Source organism: Hypanus sabinus, chromosome 9 (assembly GCF_030144855.1).
Source record: "Hypanus sabinus isolate sHypSab1 chromosome 9, sHypSab1.hap1, whole genome shotgun sequence".
Lineage (NCBI taxonomy): Eukaryota > Metazoa > Chordata > Chondrichthyes > Myliobatiformes > Dasyatidae > Hypanus > Hypanus sabinus.
In genome coordinates, this window is record NC_082714.1 from 15493173 (window position 1) to 15510336 (window position 17164).

Sequence of the window (17164 nt, forward strand, 5' to 3'; positions counted from 1 at the left end):
AGAAACAGGCCTCTTGGCCCTTCTTGGCTGTGCCGAACCATTTTTCTCTCTAGTCCCACTGAGCTGCACCTGGGCCATATCCCTCCAAACCCCTCTCATCCATATACCTGTCCAAGTTTTTCTTAAATGTCAAAAGTGAGCCCGCATTCACCACTTCATCCGGCAGCTCATTCCACACTCTCTGCGTGAAGAAGCCCACCCCCCATGTTCCCTTTAAACTTTTCCCCCTTCACCCTTAACCCATGACCTCTGGTTTTTTTCCTCCCCTGGCCTCAGTGGAAAAAGCCTGCTTGCATTCACTCTATCTATACCTATCATAATTTTATATACCTCTATCAAATCACCCCTCATTCTCCTACGCTCCAGGGAATAAAGTCCTAACCTATTCAATCTTTCTCTGTAACTCAGTTTCTCAAGTCCCGGCAACATCCTTGTAAACCTTCTCTGCACTCTTTCAACCTTATTAATATCCTTCCTGTAATTGGGTTACCAAAACTGCACTCAAATTGGTAGTAAATCCAATTTACTACCTCTCCATGTATACCTAGCGACTGAATCTTCCTAACTAACCTCCCATGCAGGACCTTGTCAAAAGCCTTACTGAAGTCCATGTATACAAAATCCACTGCCTTCCTTTATCCACCTTCTTGGTAACTTCCTTGAAAAACTCTAATAGATTGGGTAAACATGACCTACCACTCACAAAGCCATGCTGACTGTTTCTAATAAGTCCCTGTCTATCCAAATACCTCCAATAATTTACCTACTACCGGTGTCAAACTTACCAGCCTATAATTTCCCAGCTTTTTGAGCCTTTTTTAAACAACAGAATTACAATCCTCCGGCATCTGACCCGTGGATATCGACATTTTAAACATATCTGCCAGGGCCCCTGCAATTTCAACACTAGTCTCCTTCAAGGTCCAAGGGAATACCCTATCAGGTCCTGGGGATTTATCTACTCTGATTTGCCTCAAGACAGCAAGCACCTCCTCCTCTTTAGAAATATAGAAACATAGGAAATAGGTGCAGGAGTAGGCCATTTGCCCCTTTGTGCCTGCACCGCCATTCAGTATGATCATGGCTGATCACCCAACTCAAAACCCTGTACCTGCCTTCTCTCCATACCCCCTGATCCCTTTAGCCACAAGGGCCATATCTAACTTCCTTTTAAATATAGCCAATGAACCAGCCTCAACTGTTTCCTGTGGCAGAGAATTCCACAGATTCACCACTCTCTGTGTGAAGAAGTTTTTCCTCATCTCGGTTCTAAAAGGCTTCCCCTTTATCCTTAAACTGTGACCCTTCATTCTGGATTTCCCCAACATCAGAGACAATCTTCTTGCATCTAGCCTGTCCAATCCCTTTAGAATTTTATACGTTTCAATAAGATCCCCCCCCCCCAGTCTTCTAAATTCCAGTGAGTATAAGCCTAGTCGATCCAGTCTTTCTTCATATGAAAGTCCTGCCATCCCAGGAATCAATCTGGTGAACCTTCTTTGTACTCCCTCTATGGCAAGAATGTCTTTTCTCAGATTAGGGGACCAAAACTGCAAACTATACTCTAGGTGTGGTCTCACCAAGGCCTTGTACAACTGCAGTAGAACCTCCCTGCTCCTGTACTCAAATCCTTTTGCTATGAATGCCAACATACCATTTGCCTTTTTCACTGCCTGCTACACCTGCATGCCCACCTTCAATGACTGGTGTACAATGACACCCAGGTCTCGTTGTACCTCCCCTTTTCCTAATCGGCCACCATTCAGACAATAATCTGTTTTTCTGTTCTTGCAACCGAAGTGGATAACCTCACATTTATCCACATTAAATTGCATCTGCCATGAATTTGCCCACTCACCTAACCTATCCAAGTCACCCTGCATCCTCCTCACAGCTAACACCGCCGCCCAGCTTCGTGTCATCTGCAAACTTGGAGATGCTGCATTTAATTCCCTGGTCTAAATCATTAATATATATTGTAAACAACTGGGGTCCCAGCACTGAGCCTTGCGGTACCCCACTAGTCACTGCCTGCCATTCTGAAAAGGTCCCGTTTACTCCCACTCTTTGCTTCCTGTCTGCCAACCAATTCTCCATCCACATCAATGCCATACCCCCAATACCGTGTGCTTTATGCTTGCACACTAATCTCCTGTGTGGGACCTTGTTAAAAGCCTTTTGAAAATCTAAATATACCACATCCACTGGCTCTCCCCTATCCATTCTACTAGTTACATCTTCAAAAAATTCTGTAAGATTTGTCAGACATGATTTTCCTTTCACAAATCCATGCTGACTTTGTCCGATGATTTCACCTCTTTCCAAATGTGCTGTTATCTCATCTTTGATAACTGACTCTAGCATTTTCCCCACCACCGATGTCAAACTAACTGGTCTATAATTCCCCGGTTTCTCTCTCCCTCCTTTTTTAAAAAGTGGGGTTACATTAGCCACCCTCCAATCCTCAGAAACTAATCCAGAATCTAAGGAGTTTTGAAAAATTATCACTAATGCATCCACTATTTCTTGGGCTATTTCCTTAAGCACTCTGGGATGCAGACCATCTGCCCCTGGGGATTTATCTGCCTTTAATCCCTTCAATTTACCTAACACCACTTCCCTACTAACATGTATTTCCCTCAGTTCCTCCATCTCACTAGACCTTCAGTCCCTTACTATTTCCAGACTATTTATGTCCTCCTTAGTGAAGACAGAACCAAAGTAGTTATTCAATTGGTCTGCCATGTCTTTGTTCCCTATGATCAATTCACCTGTTTCTGACTGTAAAGGACCTACATTTGTCTTGACCAATCTTTTTCTTTTCACGTATCTATAAAAGCTTTTACAGTCAGTTTTTATGTTCCCTGCCAGCTTTCTCTCATAATCTTTTTTCCCTTTCTGAATTAAGCCCTTTGCCCTCCTCTGCTGGTCTCTGAATTTCTCCCAGTCCTCAGGTGTGCCGCTTTTTTTTTGCTAATTTATATGTTTCTTCTTTGGACTTGATACTATCCCTAATTTCCCTTGTCAGCCACGGGCGCACTACCTTCCCTGGTTTATTCTTTTGCCAAACTGGGATGAACAATTGTTGTAGTTCATCCATGCGATCTTTAAATGCTTGCCATTGCATATCCACCGTCAACCCTTTAAGTATCATTTGCCAGTCTATCTTAGCTAATTCACGTCTCATACCTTCAAAGTTACCCTTCTTTAAGTTCAGAACCTTTGTTTGTGAATTAACTATGTCACTCTTCATCTTAATGAAGAAATCCACCATATTATGGTCACTCTTACCCAAGGGGCCTCGCACGACAAGATTGCTAAGTAACCCTTCCTCATTGCTCAATACCCAATCTAGAATGGCCTGCTCTCTAGTTGGTTCCTCGACATGTTGGTTCAGAAAACCATCCCGCACACATTCCAAGAAATCCTCTTCCTCAGCACCCTTACCAATTTGGTTCACCCAATCTATATGTAGATTGAAGTCACCCATTATAACTGCTGTTCCTTTATTGCATGCATTTCTATTTTCCTGTTTAATGCCATCCCCAACCTCACTACTACTGTTAGGTGGCCTGTACACAACTCCCACCAGTGTTTTCTGCCCCTTAGTGTTATGCAGTTCTACCCATATCGATTCCACATCCACCAGGCTAATGTCCTTCCTTTCTATTGCATTAATCTCCTCTCTAACCAGCAATGCTACCCCACCTCATTTTCTTTCCTGTCTATCTCTCCTGAATATTGAATATCCCTGGATGTTGAGCTCCCATCCTTGGTCACCCTGGAGCCATGTCTCTGTGATTCCAACTATATTATATTCATTAATAAATATCTGCCCATTCAATTCATCCACCTTGTTATGAATGCTCCTCGCATTGACACACAAAGCCTTCAGGCTTGTTTTTACAACACTCTTAGCCCTTAGCCCTTGAAAAGTGGCTCTTTTTGCTTTTTGCCCTGGATTTGCCTGCCTGCCACTTTTACTTTTACTCTTCACCTTACTACTTTTTGCTTCTACCCTCATTTTACACCCCTCTATCTCTCTGCACTTGTTCCCATCCCCCTGCCACATTAGTTTAAATCCTCCTGAACAGCAGTAGCAAACACTCCCCCGAGGACATTGGTTCCAGTCCTGCCCAGGTGCAGACCGTCCTGTTTATACCGGTCCCACCTCCCCCAGAACTGGTTCCAATGCCCCAGAAATTTGAATCCCTCCCCCTTGCACCATTTTTCAAGCCACGTAGTCATCTGAAATATCCTCCTATTTCTACTCTGACTAGCACGTGGCACTGGTAGTAATCCAGAGATGATTACCTTTGTGGTCCTACTTTTTAGCTTATCTCTTAACTCCCTAAATTCACCTTGAGGGACCTCATCCCATTTTTTACCTATATCGTTGGTACCTATGTGCACCACGACCACTGGCTGTTCACCTTCCCATTCCAGAATGTCCTGCAGCCGCTCAGAGACATCCTTGACCCTTGCACCAGGGAGGCAACATACCATCATGGAGTCTCTTTTGCGGCCGCAGAAACGCCTATCTATTCCCCTTACAATCGAATCCTCTATCACTATAGCTCTCTCACTCCTTTTCCTTCCCTCCTGTGCCGCAGAGCCACCCATGGTGCAATGAACTCGGCTGCTGTTGCCTCCCCCTGATGAGACATCACCCTCAACAGTATCCAAAACAGTATATCTGTTTAGGAGGGAGATGACCTCAGGGGACTCCCGCACTATCTGCCTACTGCTACGCTGTCTAGTGGCCACCCCTTCCCTTTCTGCCTGTGTAGCCTTTACCCGCAGTGTGGCCAACTCACTGAACGTGCTATTCACGACTTTCTCAGCATCACAGATGCTCCAGTATGAATCCATTCGCAGCTCCAGATGCTCAATGCGGTCTGCCAAAAGCTGCAGTTGGACACACTTCCTGCACACATAGTCGTCAGGGACACTGGAAGTATCCCTGATTTCCCACATGCTGCAGGATGAACAAACCACAGGGCCGATCTCAGTTGCCATGACCTACCCAATACTTGCCTCAACTTTTGAAACTTTCTCCTTTGAAAGGAACGTAACCGGCCTTACCTCACTTGGAGTGAAGCTCGTCCTCAGCCTCTTCTCGTCGAAGCCTCTCGAGTCAAAGCCTCAAATCTCCACTCACTCACTGGCCACTTTCCGCAGGCCGCTCCACTTGAGGTAATCCTCTATTTATTTGTTTGAGCTTTTCAAACTGCTTGGTCACCTGACCTCGATTGCCCAATCAGCTGCTTTCTGCTGAGTCTGAGCTATTCAAATCTTGATTGTCTAATCAACGGCTTTCTGCTGAGCTATTCAAATCTTGATTAACTTGATGGCACAGTCCAACTGTATCTGTATTTCCACAGATACAGTCTATTTCTAGATATAGTCCAACTATATCTAACTTTAATCTGTATAAGTTCCGTGACCTCCCTACTTGTTTGCCTTGTTTCCATAGACTCCATTCCAATTTCCTTAGTAAATACAGATGCAAAAAACCCATTTAATATCTCTCCCATTTCTTTTGGTTCCATACATAGCCGACCACTCTGATCTTCAAGAGGACCAATTTTATCCCTTACTATCCTTTTGTTCTTAACATACCTGTAGAAGCTCTTAGGATTATCCTTCACCCTGACTGCCAAAGCAACCTCATGTCTTCTTTTAGCCCTCCTGATTTCTTTCTTAAGTATTTTCTTACTCTTTTTATACTCCTCAAGCATCTTATTTCCTCTCTGTTGCTTATACATGTTATACATCTCTCTCTTCTTCTTTATCAGAGTTCCAATATCCCTCGAGAACCAAGGTTCCTTATTCTTATTCATTTTGCCTTTAACCCTGACAGGAACGTACAGACTCTGCACTCTCAAAGTTTCTCCTTTGAAGGCCTCCCACTTACCAATCACATCCTTGCCAGAGAACAACCTGTCCCAATCTATGCTTTTTAGATCCTTTCTCATTTCTTCAAATTTGGCCTTTTTCCAGTTCAGAACTTCAAACTGAGGACCAGATCTATCTTTATCCATGAACAAGTTGAAACTAATGACGTTATGATCACTGGAACCAAAGTGTTCCCCTACACACACTTCCGTCACCTGCCCTAACTCATTTCCTAATAGGAGATCTAATATTGCATCCTCCCTAGTTGGTACATCTATATATTGATTTGGAAAACCTCCCTGAACACATTTCACAAACTCTAACTCATCTAGACCTTTAACAGTATGGGAGTCCCAATCAATGTGTAGAAAATTAAAATCCCCTACAATCACAACTTTCTGCCTCCTGCAGTTGTCTGTTATCTCTCTGCAGATTTGCTCCTCCAATTCTCGCTGACTATTGGGTGGTCTATAATACAACCCTATTAATGTGGTGATACCTTTCCTGTTTCTCAGCTTCCCCATATGGCTTCAGTAGACAAGCCGAAGCACTGCTGTGATATTTTCCCTGACTAGCAAAGCCCCCCACCCCCCACTCTTCATCCCTCTGCCTCTATCACGTCTAAAACATCGGAACTCTGGAACATTGAGCTGCCAATCCTGCCCCTCCTGTAGCCAAGTTTCAGTCATGGTTATGATGTCATAATTCCATGTGTCAATCCAGGCCCTCAGCTCGCCTGCCTTTCCCACAATACTCCTCACATTGAAATATACATCATTTATTTTTACCCCTGTTCCACTATCTACTCTGGCATTCTGGTTTCCGTCCCCCCGCAAATTTAGTTTAAACCTTTCCCAATAGCACTAGCAAACCTTCCTGCAAGTATATTGGTCCCTTTGACATGGGTGACCCTATCAAGAGCATAAAGCCCTGACTTCAGCCAACATGCTCTCCAGGTCATTGAGACATGCAAGCCTCCAAACACTAAGTCAAGGTTGTGGTCCTCTTGGAACCATTTAAGTGAACAAGAGTTTAAATAATGAAATGTTTAAAAGCATAAAATCTCTGTACAATTCCCTTTCTGTATCTTTTAATGATTGCTATCCCAGTTGAGCAAATAATTGTTTGATCAATTGTTCAATAAATTGAAGCAAGAGGCAGAGAGAGAAGAAGTAAAGGCATCTCGGAGAGAAGCCATTTTTAAAAAATTGATCGGGGAAAAGAGGCTAGACTGCACAGGTGTGTGACATAGCGTGCCAAAGGTTTAAAAAAAAAACTGCCATATACAGCTGCCATTGTCGGAGTGGACTGAGGCAGAGTGGGACAGCTTTGGCTCTTTCAGGTTTCGGTGAGAACAGGCAGAAGTGATGTTTGAAGAGGGCATGACTGCGCAAACGCGTGCAAGTTGGCCTCTGAGATCAGCGGGAGAATTTAAAAAGTGAGCAGAGGCTGAGGACAAGCTTCACTCCAAGTGAGGTAAGGCTGGGTAAGCTCCTTTAATTAATCTAATTAGCTCAGGAGTAGGTAATGGAGGCAGCAGTTAGGGCAGTTGAGTGCTCCGTTTGCAGTATGTGGGAAGTCAGGGTGAGCACAGTTGTCCCTGATGACTACACCTGCAAAAGGTGCGTCCAGCTGCAGCTCCTGACAAACCATGCTAGGGAGCTGGAGCTGGAGCCGGATGAACTTTGGATCATTCAGGAGGCAGAGGCAGAAATAGACAGGAGTTTCAGGGAGATAGTCATGGCTAAGAATCAGGAGACAGGTAGTTGGGTGACTGTCAGGAGAAGGAAGGGGATGAGACAGAATGAGCTGAGCACCCCTGTGGCCGTTCCCATCAATAATAAGTATACCGTTTTGGATACTGTTGGTGGGGACGACCTACCAGGGACAAGTTGCAGTGGTTGTCTCTCTGGCACTGAGACTGGACCCTCAGCTCATAAGGGAAGGAGGGAAAAGAGGAGAGCAGTAGTGATAGGAGATTTGATAGTTAGGGGGACAGATAGGAGGTTCTGTGGAAGAGATCGAGAATCCCAGACGGTCTGTTGCCTCCCTGGTGCCAGGGTCCATGATATCTCGGATCAAGTTCTCAGTATTCTCAAGAGGGAGGGTGAGCAGCCGGATGTCGTGGTCCATGTAGGGACCAATGACATGGGTAGGAAGAGTGAGGAGGTCCTGAAAGGTGAGTTTAGGGAGTTAGGCGCCAAGTTAAAGGACAGGACCTCCAGGATAGCAATCTCAGGATTGCTACCAGTGCCACGTGCAGGTGGGTTTAGAAATAGTAAGATAAGTGCAGATCAATGCGTGGCTGAAGACCTGGTGCAGGAGGGAGGGCTTCAGATTTATAGATAATTGTGCAATTTTCCAGAGAAGGTGGGACCTGTTCCAGCAGGACGGTTTACATCTGAATTGGAGGGGGATAAATATTCTTGCAGGTAGGTTTGCTAGAGAAGCTCCAGTGGATTTAAACTAGATAAACGGGAGGAGGGAAACCAGAGTGTAGGAACAGATGTATGGGAGAAGGAAGAAAAAGATAGTAAAGTTGTTAGCGATAAACAGAGAGGAAGATGTAGAGAATCTCTTAGATGCGTTTATTTTAATGCTAGGAGCATTGTAAGAAAGGTGGATGAGCTTGGAGCATCGATTGATACCTGGAAATATGATGTTGTAGCTATTAGTGAAACATGGTTGCAGGAGGTGTGTGATTGGCAACTAAATATTCCTGGATTTTGTTGCTTCAGGTGTGATAGAATTGGAGGGAAAAGAGGGGGGAGGTACTGCTTTGCTTGTCAGAGAAAATATTACAGCGGTGCTCTGACAGGATAGATCAGAGGGCTCGTCTAAGGAGACTATTTGGGTGGAATTGAGGAATGGGAAAGGTGTAGTAACACATAGGAGACCACCTAATGGGGAGTGAGAATTGGAGGAGCAAATTTGTAGGGAGATAGCAGATACTTGTAGTAAGCACAGGGTTGTGATTGTGGGAGATTTTAATTTTCCACACATAGACTGGGATGCCCATACTGTAAAATGACTGGATGGTTTGGAGTTTGTAAAATGTGAGCAGGATAGTTTTTTTGCAGCAATACATAGAGGTACCAACTACAGAAGGGGCAGTGTTGGATCTCCTGTTAGGGAATGATAGGTCAGGTGATGGAGTCATGTATTGGGGAGCACTTTGGGCCCAGTGATCTGAATGCCATTAGTTTCAATATAATTATGGAGAAGGATAGGACTGAACCCCAGGGTTGAGGTTTTTGATTAGAGAAAGGTTAACTTTGAGGAGATGAGAAAGGATTTAGAAGGAGTGGATTGGGACAATTTGTTTTATGGGGAGGATGTAATAGAGAAATGAAAGTCATTTAAAGGTGAAATTTTGAGGGTACAGAATCTTTATGTTCCTGTTAGGTTGAAAGGAAAGGTTAAAAGTTTGAGAGAGCAAAGGTTTTCAAGGGATAATGGAAACTTGGTTTGGAAAAAGAGAGAGATCTACAATAAATACAGACAGCATGGAGTAAACAAGGTGCTCGAGGAATATAAAGAATGTAAAAAAAGAATCTTAAGAAAGAAATTAGAAAAGCTAAAAGAAGATACAAGGTTGCTTTGGCAAGTAAGATAAAAATAAATCCAAAGGGTTTCTACAGCTGTATTGATAGGAAAAGGATAGTGCGGGATAAAATTGGTCCCTTAGAGAATCAGAGTGGACAGCTATGCGTGGAGCCAAAAGAGATGGGTGAGATTTTGAACGATTTCTTTTCTTCTGTATTCACTAAGGATATTGAATTGTATAAGGTAAGGGAAGTTATGAAAATTATGATGATTAAAGAGGAGGAAGTGCTGGCACTTTTAAGGAATATAAAAGTGGATAAATTTCCAGGACCGGACAGGATATTCCCTAGGACCTTGAGGGAAGCTAGTGTAGAAATAGCAGGGCTCTGACAGAAACATTTCAAACGTCATTAGAAATGGGGATGGTGCTGGAGGATTGGTGTATTGCTCATGTTGTTCCATTGTTTGAAAAGGGTTCTAAGAGTAAACCTAGCAATAATAGGCCTGTAAGTTTGATGTCAGTGATTAAATTAATGGAAAGTATTTTTAGAGATGGTATATATAATTATCTGGATAGACAGGGTCTGATTATGAACAGTCAACATAGATTTGTGCGTGGAAGGTCATGTTTGATAAACCTTATTGAATTTTTTGAAGATGTTACTAGGAAAGTTGATGAGGGGAAAGCAGTGGATGAAGTTTATATGGACCTCAGTAAGGCCTTTGACAAGGTTCTGCAAGGAAGGTTAGTTAGGAAGGTTCAATCTTTAGGTGTTAATATTGAAGTAGTAAAATGGATTCAACAATGGCTGGATGGGAGATGCCAGAGAGTAGTGGTGGATAACTGTTTGTCAGGATGGAGGCCGGTGACTAGTGGTGTGCCTCAGGGACAGCGGACGACAAGCGTGCTAGCGGACGACAGGCTCTCGACTTGACCCAGAAACTACGCACAGCAGGCTTCCAACTCGACCCAGTCTCAGCCGGCCATGAAAATGACAGAATTTGTATCTTACTTGGAGTAGCGGTAACTTCGCTGGACACGAAAACGACTGAATTCACTAGGCAGCCACGGCACTGAAGCAACTGGAGTCCACGATTTTCGGCGGCCCCAAGCCCATCATAGCTGCCTTGCTGAGATGACTGGCTTCTGGTGATGAACTTCTGATGACAGTCCGGCACTGAGTAGCTGTAACCTGGAGACCTTTATGCTGCTGGTTCGAAATGAAGATCAGGTGCCTTAATCAAGGCGCCCAACAGAACACGGGGAAAAGGAAATAACTGGAATGAGGAGTCCATGGACCGGACCGTGACAAATATTCCATCTGGATAGCCACCAACCTGATGGCATGAAAATTGATTTCTCCTTCTGGTAAAAAAAAATCCCCTCTCTTTCCCTCCCCTCATCCTCTATTCCCCACTCTGACCTTTTATCTCTTCTCATCTGCCTATCACTTCTCTCTGGGTCCCCTCCTCCTTCCCTTTCTCCTATGGTCCAATCACTTCTCTGATCAGATTCCTTCTTCTCCAGCACTTGACCTTTCCCACCCACCTGGCTTCACCTATCACCTTCCACCTAGCCTCTTTCTCCTTCCCCCACCTTTTGGCAGGGGTAGGCAACCATGGCTGACAAAGTAAGTTAAGGTTCTGGGGTTGAGAGGGTGAACAGCTTTAAGTTCCTCGGCATAAACATCACCGAGGATCTCATGTGGTCTGTACACACCGGCTGTGCGGTGAAAAAGTCACAACAGCACATCTTACACCTCAGACAGTTGAAGCAGTTTGGTATGAGCCCCCAAATCCCAAGAACCTTCTACAGGGGCACAATTAAGAGCATCATGACTGGCTGCATCATGGCCTAGTACGGGAACTGTACCTCCCCTAATTCTAAGACTCTGCAGAGAATAGTGCGGGACAGCTCAGTGCATCTGTAGATGCGAACTTCCCAGTTTTCAGGATATTTACAAAGACAGGTGTGTAAAAAGGGCCTGAAAGATCGTTGGGGACCCAAGTCACCCCAACCCCAAGCTGTTCCAGATACTACCATCTGGGAAACGGTACCGCAGCATAAAAGCCAGGACCAACAGGCTCCGGGACAGCTTCTTCCACCGGGCCACCAGACTGCTTAATTCATGCCTGCACAACTGTTTTTCTGTTATTTTGACTGTCCTGTTGTACATACTATTTATTATAAATTACTATAAATTGCACATTGCAAATTTAGACAGAGATGTAACATAAAGATTTCCACTCCTTGTGTAAATGAGGATGTAGGTAATAAAGTCAATTCAATTAAAAGAAAAAGGGAAGGGCATTTAAGGTCACAAAAATGAGTGGGAAGTTGGATGATTGGGAAACTTTTAAAATCTAATGAAAAGCTATAAAGGAAAAGATAAAATATGAGGGCAGACTAGCCAATAATATAAAGCAGGATGCCAAAAGTTTTTTCAGTTATATAAAGAGTAAAAGGGAGGGGAGAGTTTATATGGGACCACTGGAAAATGATGCTGGTGAGGTAATAATGAGGGTCAAAGAAATGACAGATAAACAAAATGAGTACTTATGCATCTTTCTTCACTGTGGGACACTAGCAGTGTGCCAGATGTCTGTGAGTGTCAGGGAGCAGGAGTGAGTGCCATTGCCATTACAAAGGAAAAAGTGCTAGGCAAACTCAAAAGTCTTGAGGTGGATAAGTCGCCTGGGCCAGATGGACTACACCCTGGAGTCCTGAGAGAGGTTGCTGAAGAGATAACGGATGCATTGGTCATCTTTCAAAAATCACTTGATTTTGGCATGGTCCTGGAGGACTGGAAGATTGAGATTGCAAATGTAATTCCACTCTTTAAGAAGGGAGGAAAGCAAAAGGAAGGAAATTATAGGCCAGTTAGCCTAACCTCAGTGGTTGGGAAAATGTTGGAGTCTATTATTAAGGATGAGGTTTCAAGGTACTTGGAGACTAGTGATAAAATGAGTCAAAGTCAGCATGGAGAGGGAAATCTTGTCTGACAAATCTTCAAGGAAGTAACAAGCAAGGAGGACAAAGAAGAGGCAATGGATGTCATTTACATGAGGCTGCTTAACAAGATAAAATCCTATGGCATTACAGGAAAGATACTGGCATGGATAATGGAATGGCTGACATGCAGGAGGCAGCAAGTGGGAATAAAGGGGCCTTTTCTGGTTGGCTGCTGGTGACTAATGGTGTTCCTCAGGGATCTATATTGGGACTGCTACTTTTCACATTGTTTGTCGATGATTTAGATAATGGAATTGATGGCTTTGTGGCAAAGTTAGTGGATGATACAAAGATAGGTGGAGAGTTTGGTAATGCTGGGCAATTGCAATGCGATCATAGCAGGACTTAGACATATTGGAAGAAGCGGCAAATGGAATACAATGTTGGGAAATGTATGATAATGTATTTTGGTAAGAGGAACAATAGTGTGGACTATTATCTAAATGGGGAGAAGGTTTAAACATCAGAGGTGCAGACGGACTTAGGAGTCCTCCAACAAGACCCCCAGAAGGTTAATTTACAGGTTGAGTCTGTGGTAAAGATGACAAAGTGCAATGTTGGCATTAATTTCAAGGGCATAATGCTGAGCCTTTATAAGACATTAGTCAGGCTGCACTTAAGAGTATTGTCAATAGTTTTGGGCCCCATATCTCAGAAAGAATGTGTTGTCATTGGAGAGAATCCAGGGGAGGTTCACAAGGATGATTCCAGGAATGAAGGGGTTAACATCTGAGGAGCATTTGGCAGCTTTGGGCCTGCACTTATTGGAATTTAGAAGAACGTGGGGGGATCTCATCGAAACCTACCTAATGTTGAAAGGAATAGATAGAGTGGATGTGGAGAGTATGTTTCCTACGGTGGGGGTATCCAGAACTAAACAGCACAGCCTCCAAATTGAGGGGTGACTCTTTAGAATGGAGGTAAGGATTATTTTTTTTAAGGCAGAGAGTAATAAATCTGTGGAATGCTCTGCCACAGATGCAGTGGAGGCCAAGTCCAGGTGCATATCTAAGGCAGAAATTGATCATTTCCTGATTGGTCAGGGCATCAAAGGATATGGCGAGAAGGCAGGTGTATGGACTTGAGTGGGATCCGGGATCAGCGATGAAGGTATGGCGGAGCAGACTCAATGAGCTGAATGGCCTAACTCTGCTCCTATGTCTTATGGTCTTTAATATTGGCAATCTTTTGAGTATTCCCAGCAATTTATAAGCCTGCAATTTTCAAAGTACATTCAGTACTGAGAAGAGTTAATCATTATTGTTTAACTTCAGTGATGTGTGCCAGTAGAAAAATATGGGCTTTGGGTATTTTTTTTTCATGGCACTGGGACTGGTTTATTGTGAATCCACAGCAGAGTAGTCATGGTTTTATTTCCTGTTATTTGAGCACACACTTGTTTGTATATAATCTCGGAGGCCACTTTACTGGTACCTACTGTACCTAATAAAATGGCCACTGAGTGGATGTTCATGGTCTTCTGCTGCTGTAGCCCATCCACTTCAAGGTTCGATGTGTTGTACATTCAGAGGTACTCTTCAGCACAACACTGTTGTAACACATAGTTATTTGAGATACTGGAGCCTTCCTGTCAGCTTGAACCAGTCTGGCCATTCTCCTTGGACCTCTCTCATTAACTAGGTGTTTTCACCCAACTGAACTGCTGCTCACTCAATGCTTAATTGTTCTTTGTACCAATCTCTGTAAACGCTAGAGACTGTAGTGTGTGAGAACCCTGGAGATCAGCAGTTTGAGATACTCAAAACATCCCATCTGGCACAAATAGTCATCCCACAGTCAAAGTCACTTAGATCACATTTCTTCCGCATTCTGATTTTTGCTCTGAACAACAAATGAACCTCATGACCATGTCTACATGCGTTTACTCATTGAGGTGCTGGCACATGATTGGCTGATTATTTATATGAATGAGTAGGTGTACCTAATAAAGTGGCCACCGAGGGTTGAGTCAGAGCAGGCCCTTCCGCCCAACTCATCTATGCCAATCTGTTGCCTGGCGAGCTGGTTCCATCTGCTTGCATTTGGTCCATAGCTCCCTAAATCTCTCCCATCCATGTTTTCAAACTTTGCTAATGTCCCTTCCTCAACTACTGTTTCTGGAAGCTTGATCCATTTACGCATCTCCCTTTGTACGAAGAAGCTACCCCTGATGACCTTCTTAAATCTCTAATTTTAAACCTATGCACTCTTGATTTTAGTACCTCCTTCACCGGGAAAAAGACTATGTGCTTTCACCCTGTCTTTGCTCCACAAGATTTTGTACATCTTCTATCAGGTCACTCCTCAATCTTCTGCATTGTAGGGAATAAAGTCCTAGTCTACATTATCTCAATAGCCCATTGCACTAGAGTAACCCAGAGATTACTACACTTGAGGTCCAGCTTTTTAGGTTCTCTTCTGACTCCTTATATTCCTTGTACAGGACCTCATCTCTCTTTCTGTCTGCATTGGTACCATCATGCACCACAACCCCTAGTTGCTCACCGTCCTCCTTGAGAATGTTCTGCAGCCACTTTGAGATGTCCTTGACACTAGCACCTGAGAGACAACTCACTATCCTGACATCTCTTGTGGCCAATTCTCCCTTACTCACTGAGCCTCACAGCCAGTTACATTGCCACCTACCTATCTACTGCTGCTGTGCCCAAAAAGAACCTCCCCCAACTCCCCCCACCCGCAGCAGTATCCAAAAAGGTATTCTTATTGCTGAGCGGAAGGTCCACAGGGAAACCCTTGTTTATTTCCCTTACTTCTGGATATTACACATCTACAGCCTACTCCTTAGGTGTGACTGCCTTGCTAAATCACTTGTTTATGATCTTATCAGCATCCCAGATTATCCAACTGCAGATCCAGGTCCTTAATATGGTTAGTCAGGAGCTGTACTTGGGCACACCTCCTACAAAGTCCTCAGAGACATTGGTAGTCTCCCCGATGTGCACATACTGCAGGATCAGCACACTACACTGACATTCCAATTACACTATTCTGAGAAATAGCTTACCAAACTTCATTTCCTTTCTTCCTCTGCTTAGCCTCCTTGTGCTAGATTCTTTTGAGCAACTCCCCACTCTTACATTGGCCCATTTTCACAATGGCTAATCTAAAATTGCTGGTCCACAACCCCACCTTCCTTGGTTAAAGTGCTCTCTATTAGCCATCCAATGAGACTCTCTCTCAGCTGCTGATTCCTGCAAGAGTGAAGCTAATAAGCAACAAGACTTTTTAAAAGTAATATTTATTTGGCTGTATTTGGAATCTGTGGTTAAGAATGTTTAAATGAAGGCTTTATTATACAGCTTTAATAAAGACAATGCTTCAGTGATTCTATTGTGCTGTACAGTGTTTACGTCACCAGATTAAGAATGTCTGATTTATAGACAAACCCACATACAAAGAAATTCAAACAATAGTATTAAATTTAAACATCTGATATATGTACAGTACCAGTATTGTGCAAAAGTCTTGGGTGCTAGCGTGCTTAAGACCTTTGCATGGTAATGTAATAATTTTATGTATTGTACTGTTCTGCGCGGTTGCTGCAGAAAAATTAATTCATGGCATACCTGAGTGCTGATAAACCCGATTCTGATATGGGTCTCTGTTGCGGACTGAGAGTGGGAAGGGGACAGGGTGAGGGGAATCACGGTTGGGAAAAGTAGGAAGGAATGGGAAGCCGCCAGAGACATAGACTGTACACATCTGGACTAGGTCCGACTGTTATCTTCTGGACAGATTTGTAACAGAGTCCTGATGAAGGGTCTCAGCCTGAAAGGTTGACTCTTTATTCCTTCCTCTCCATAGATGCTGCCTTATTTTTCTGAGTTCCTCCAACTATTTATGTGTGTTATAACAGATTAAAAGCAAGGATTTTGGTAAGGATATAGGAGGAGAAATGAGTAGGATTCAGATGGACCAGCAAGTTGATGTGAAGAGCCAAAACAAGGAGCACAGAAAGTGGGGCAGGAATGGATTGCTCCTTCGAGGGGCTGAGCAGCCGTGTTATTATTCTGCAGGAGCTCAGATGTGAGGTTTCTCTCCGCTGGAGTTCAGCGATGCGTGGAAACATCTGACATCTCCAACGGGCGCTCGCTCCCTCCAGCCCGGGCCGCCATCTGCGTCCCCGGCGCCAACCGCCGCCCGGCCGCGCATGCGCATCGGGACAGCCGGCCTCCCGCCGCTCGCGACCAGGAGGAGGCGCCAAGCCGTCCGTGACACCTTATCTCCAGATGGGTTTATTTCCTAAACACTCTCTTAAAACGACTGGCAAATAACTATATCGATTCGAAACAAAGAAGAGGAATGCTAGTCTACCTTATTGCATTTTGATTTAATTACTTTCTCGTCAATCATTAAGTTCTTGTGACTTCTCAAATTCACATCCAGCTTCGCCCGAGCTTAACCTCTATGTTAACAAATTCATGACCAAACACCCGCTCTAGTGCTATCTGCAATCAGCTCACGTCGAACATTCCCGCACCAGACGTGGAGGATTTAACTTACTGGCTGTAGTGTTCCCGACTTCCCAGTGTGAGCGGGGTAGGGCGAGGAATGGAGCCGCGCACCGAGAGAACTCCGGTTCCTCAACTATCCCTTTAAAAACCTTGGCAGCAACATGAACCACGCCCCTATTTAAAACCGGTTTTTGGTTGATGAAACCATTATTGGCAAAATCTAAAGGAAGCA

General features: G+C 44.0%; 1 protein-coding gene across 1 annotated transcript in view; it reads right to left on the minus strand.

Moving 5' to 3' along the window:
• The window catches only part of acsm3 (acyl-CoA synthetase medium chain family member 3), a 61575-nt gene extending 44490 nt beyond the window's left edge, over window positions 1-17085 (minus strand). Inside the window, exon 1 of the mRNA XM_059979104.1 lies at window positions 16982-17085. The gene's annotated coding sequence lies outside the window, so the exon portion shown is untranslated. The remainder of the gene's footprint in view (window positions 1-16981) is intronic.
• Between the last annotated feature and the right edge of the window lie 79 nt (window positions 17086-17164).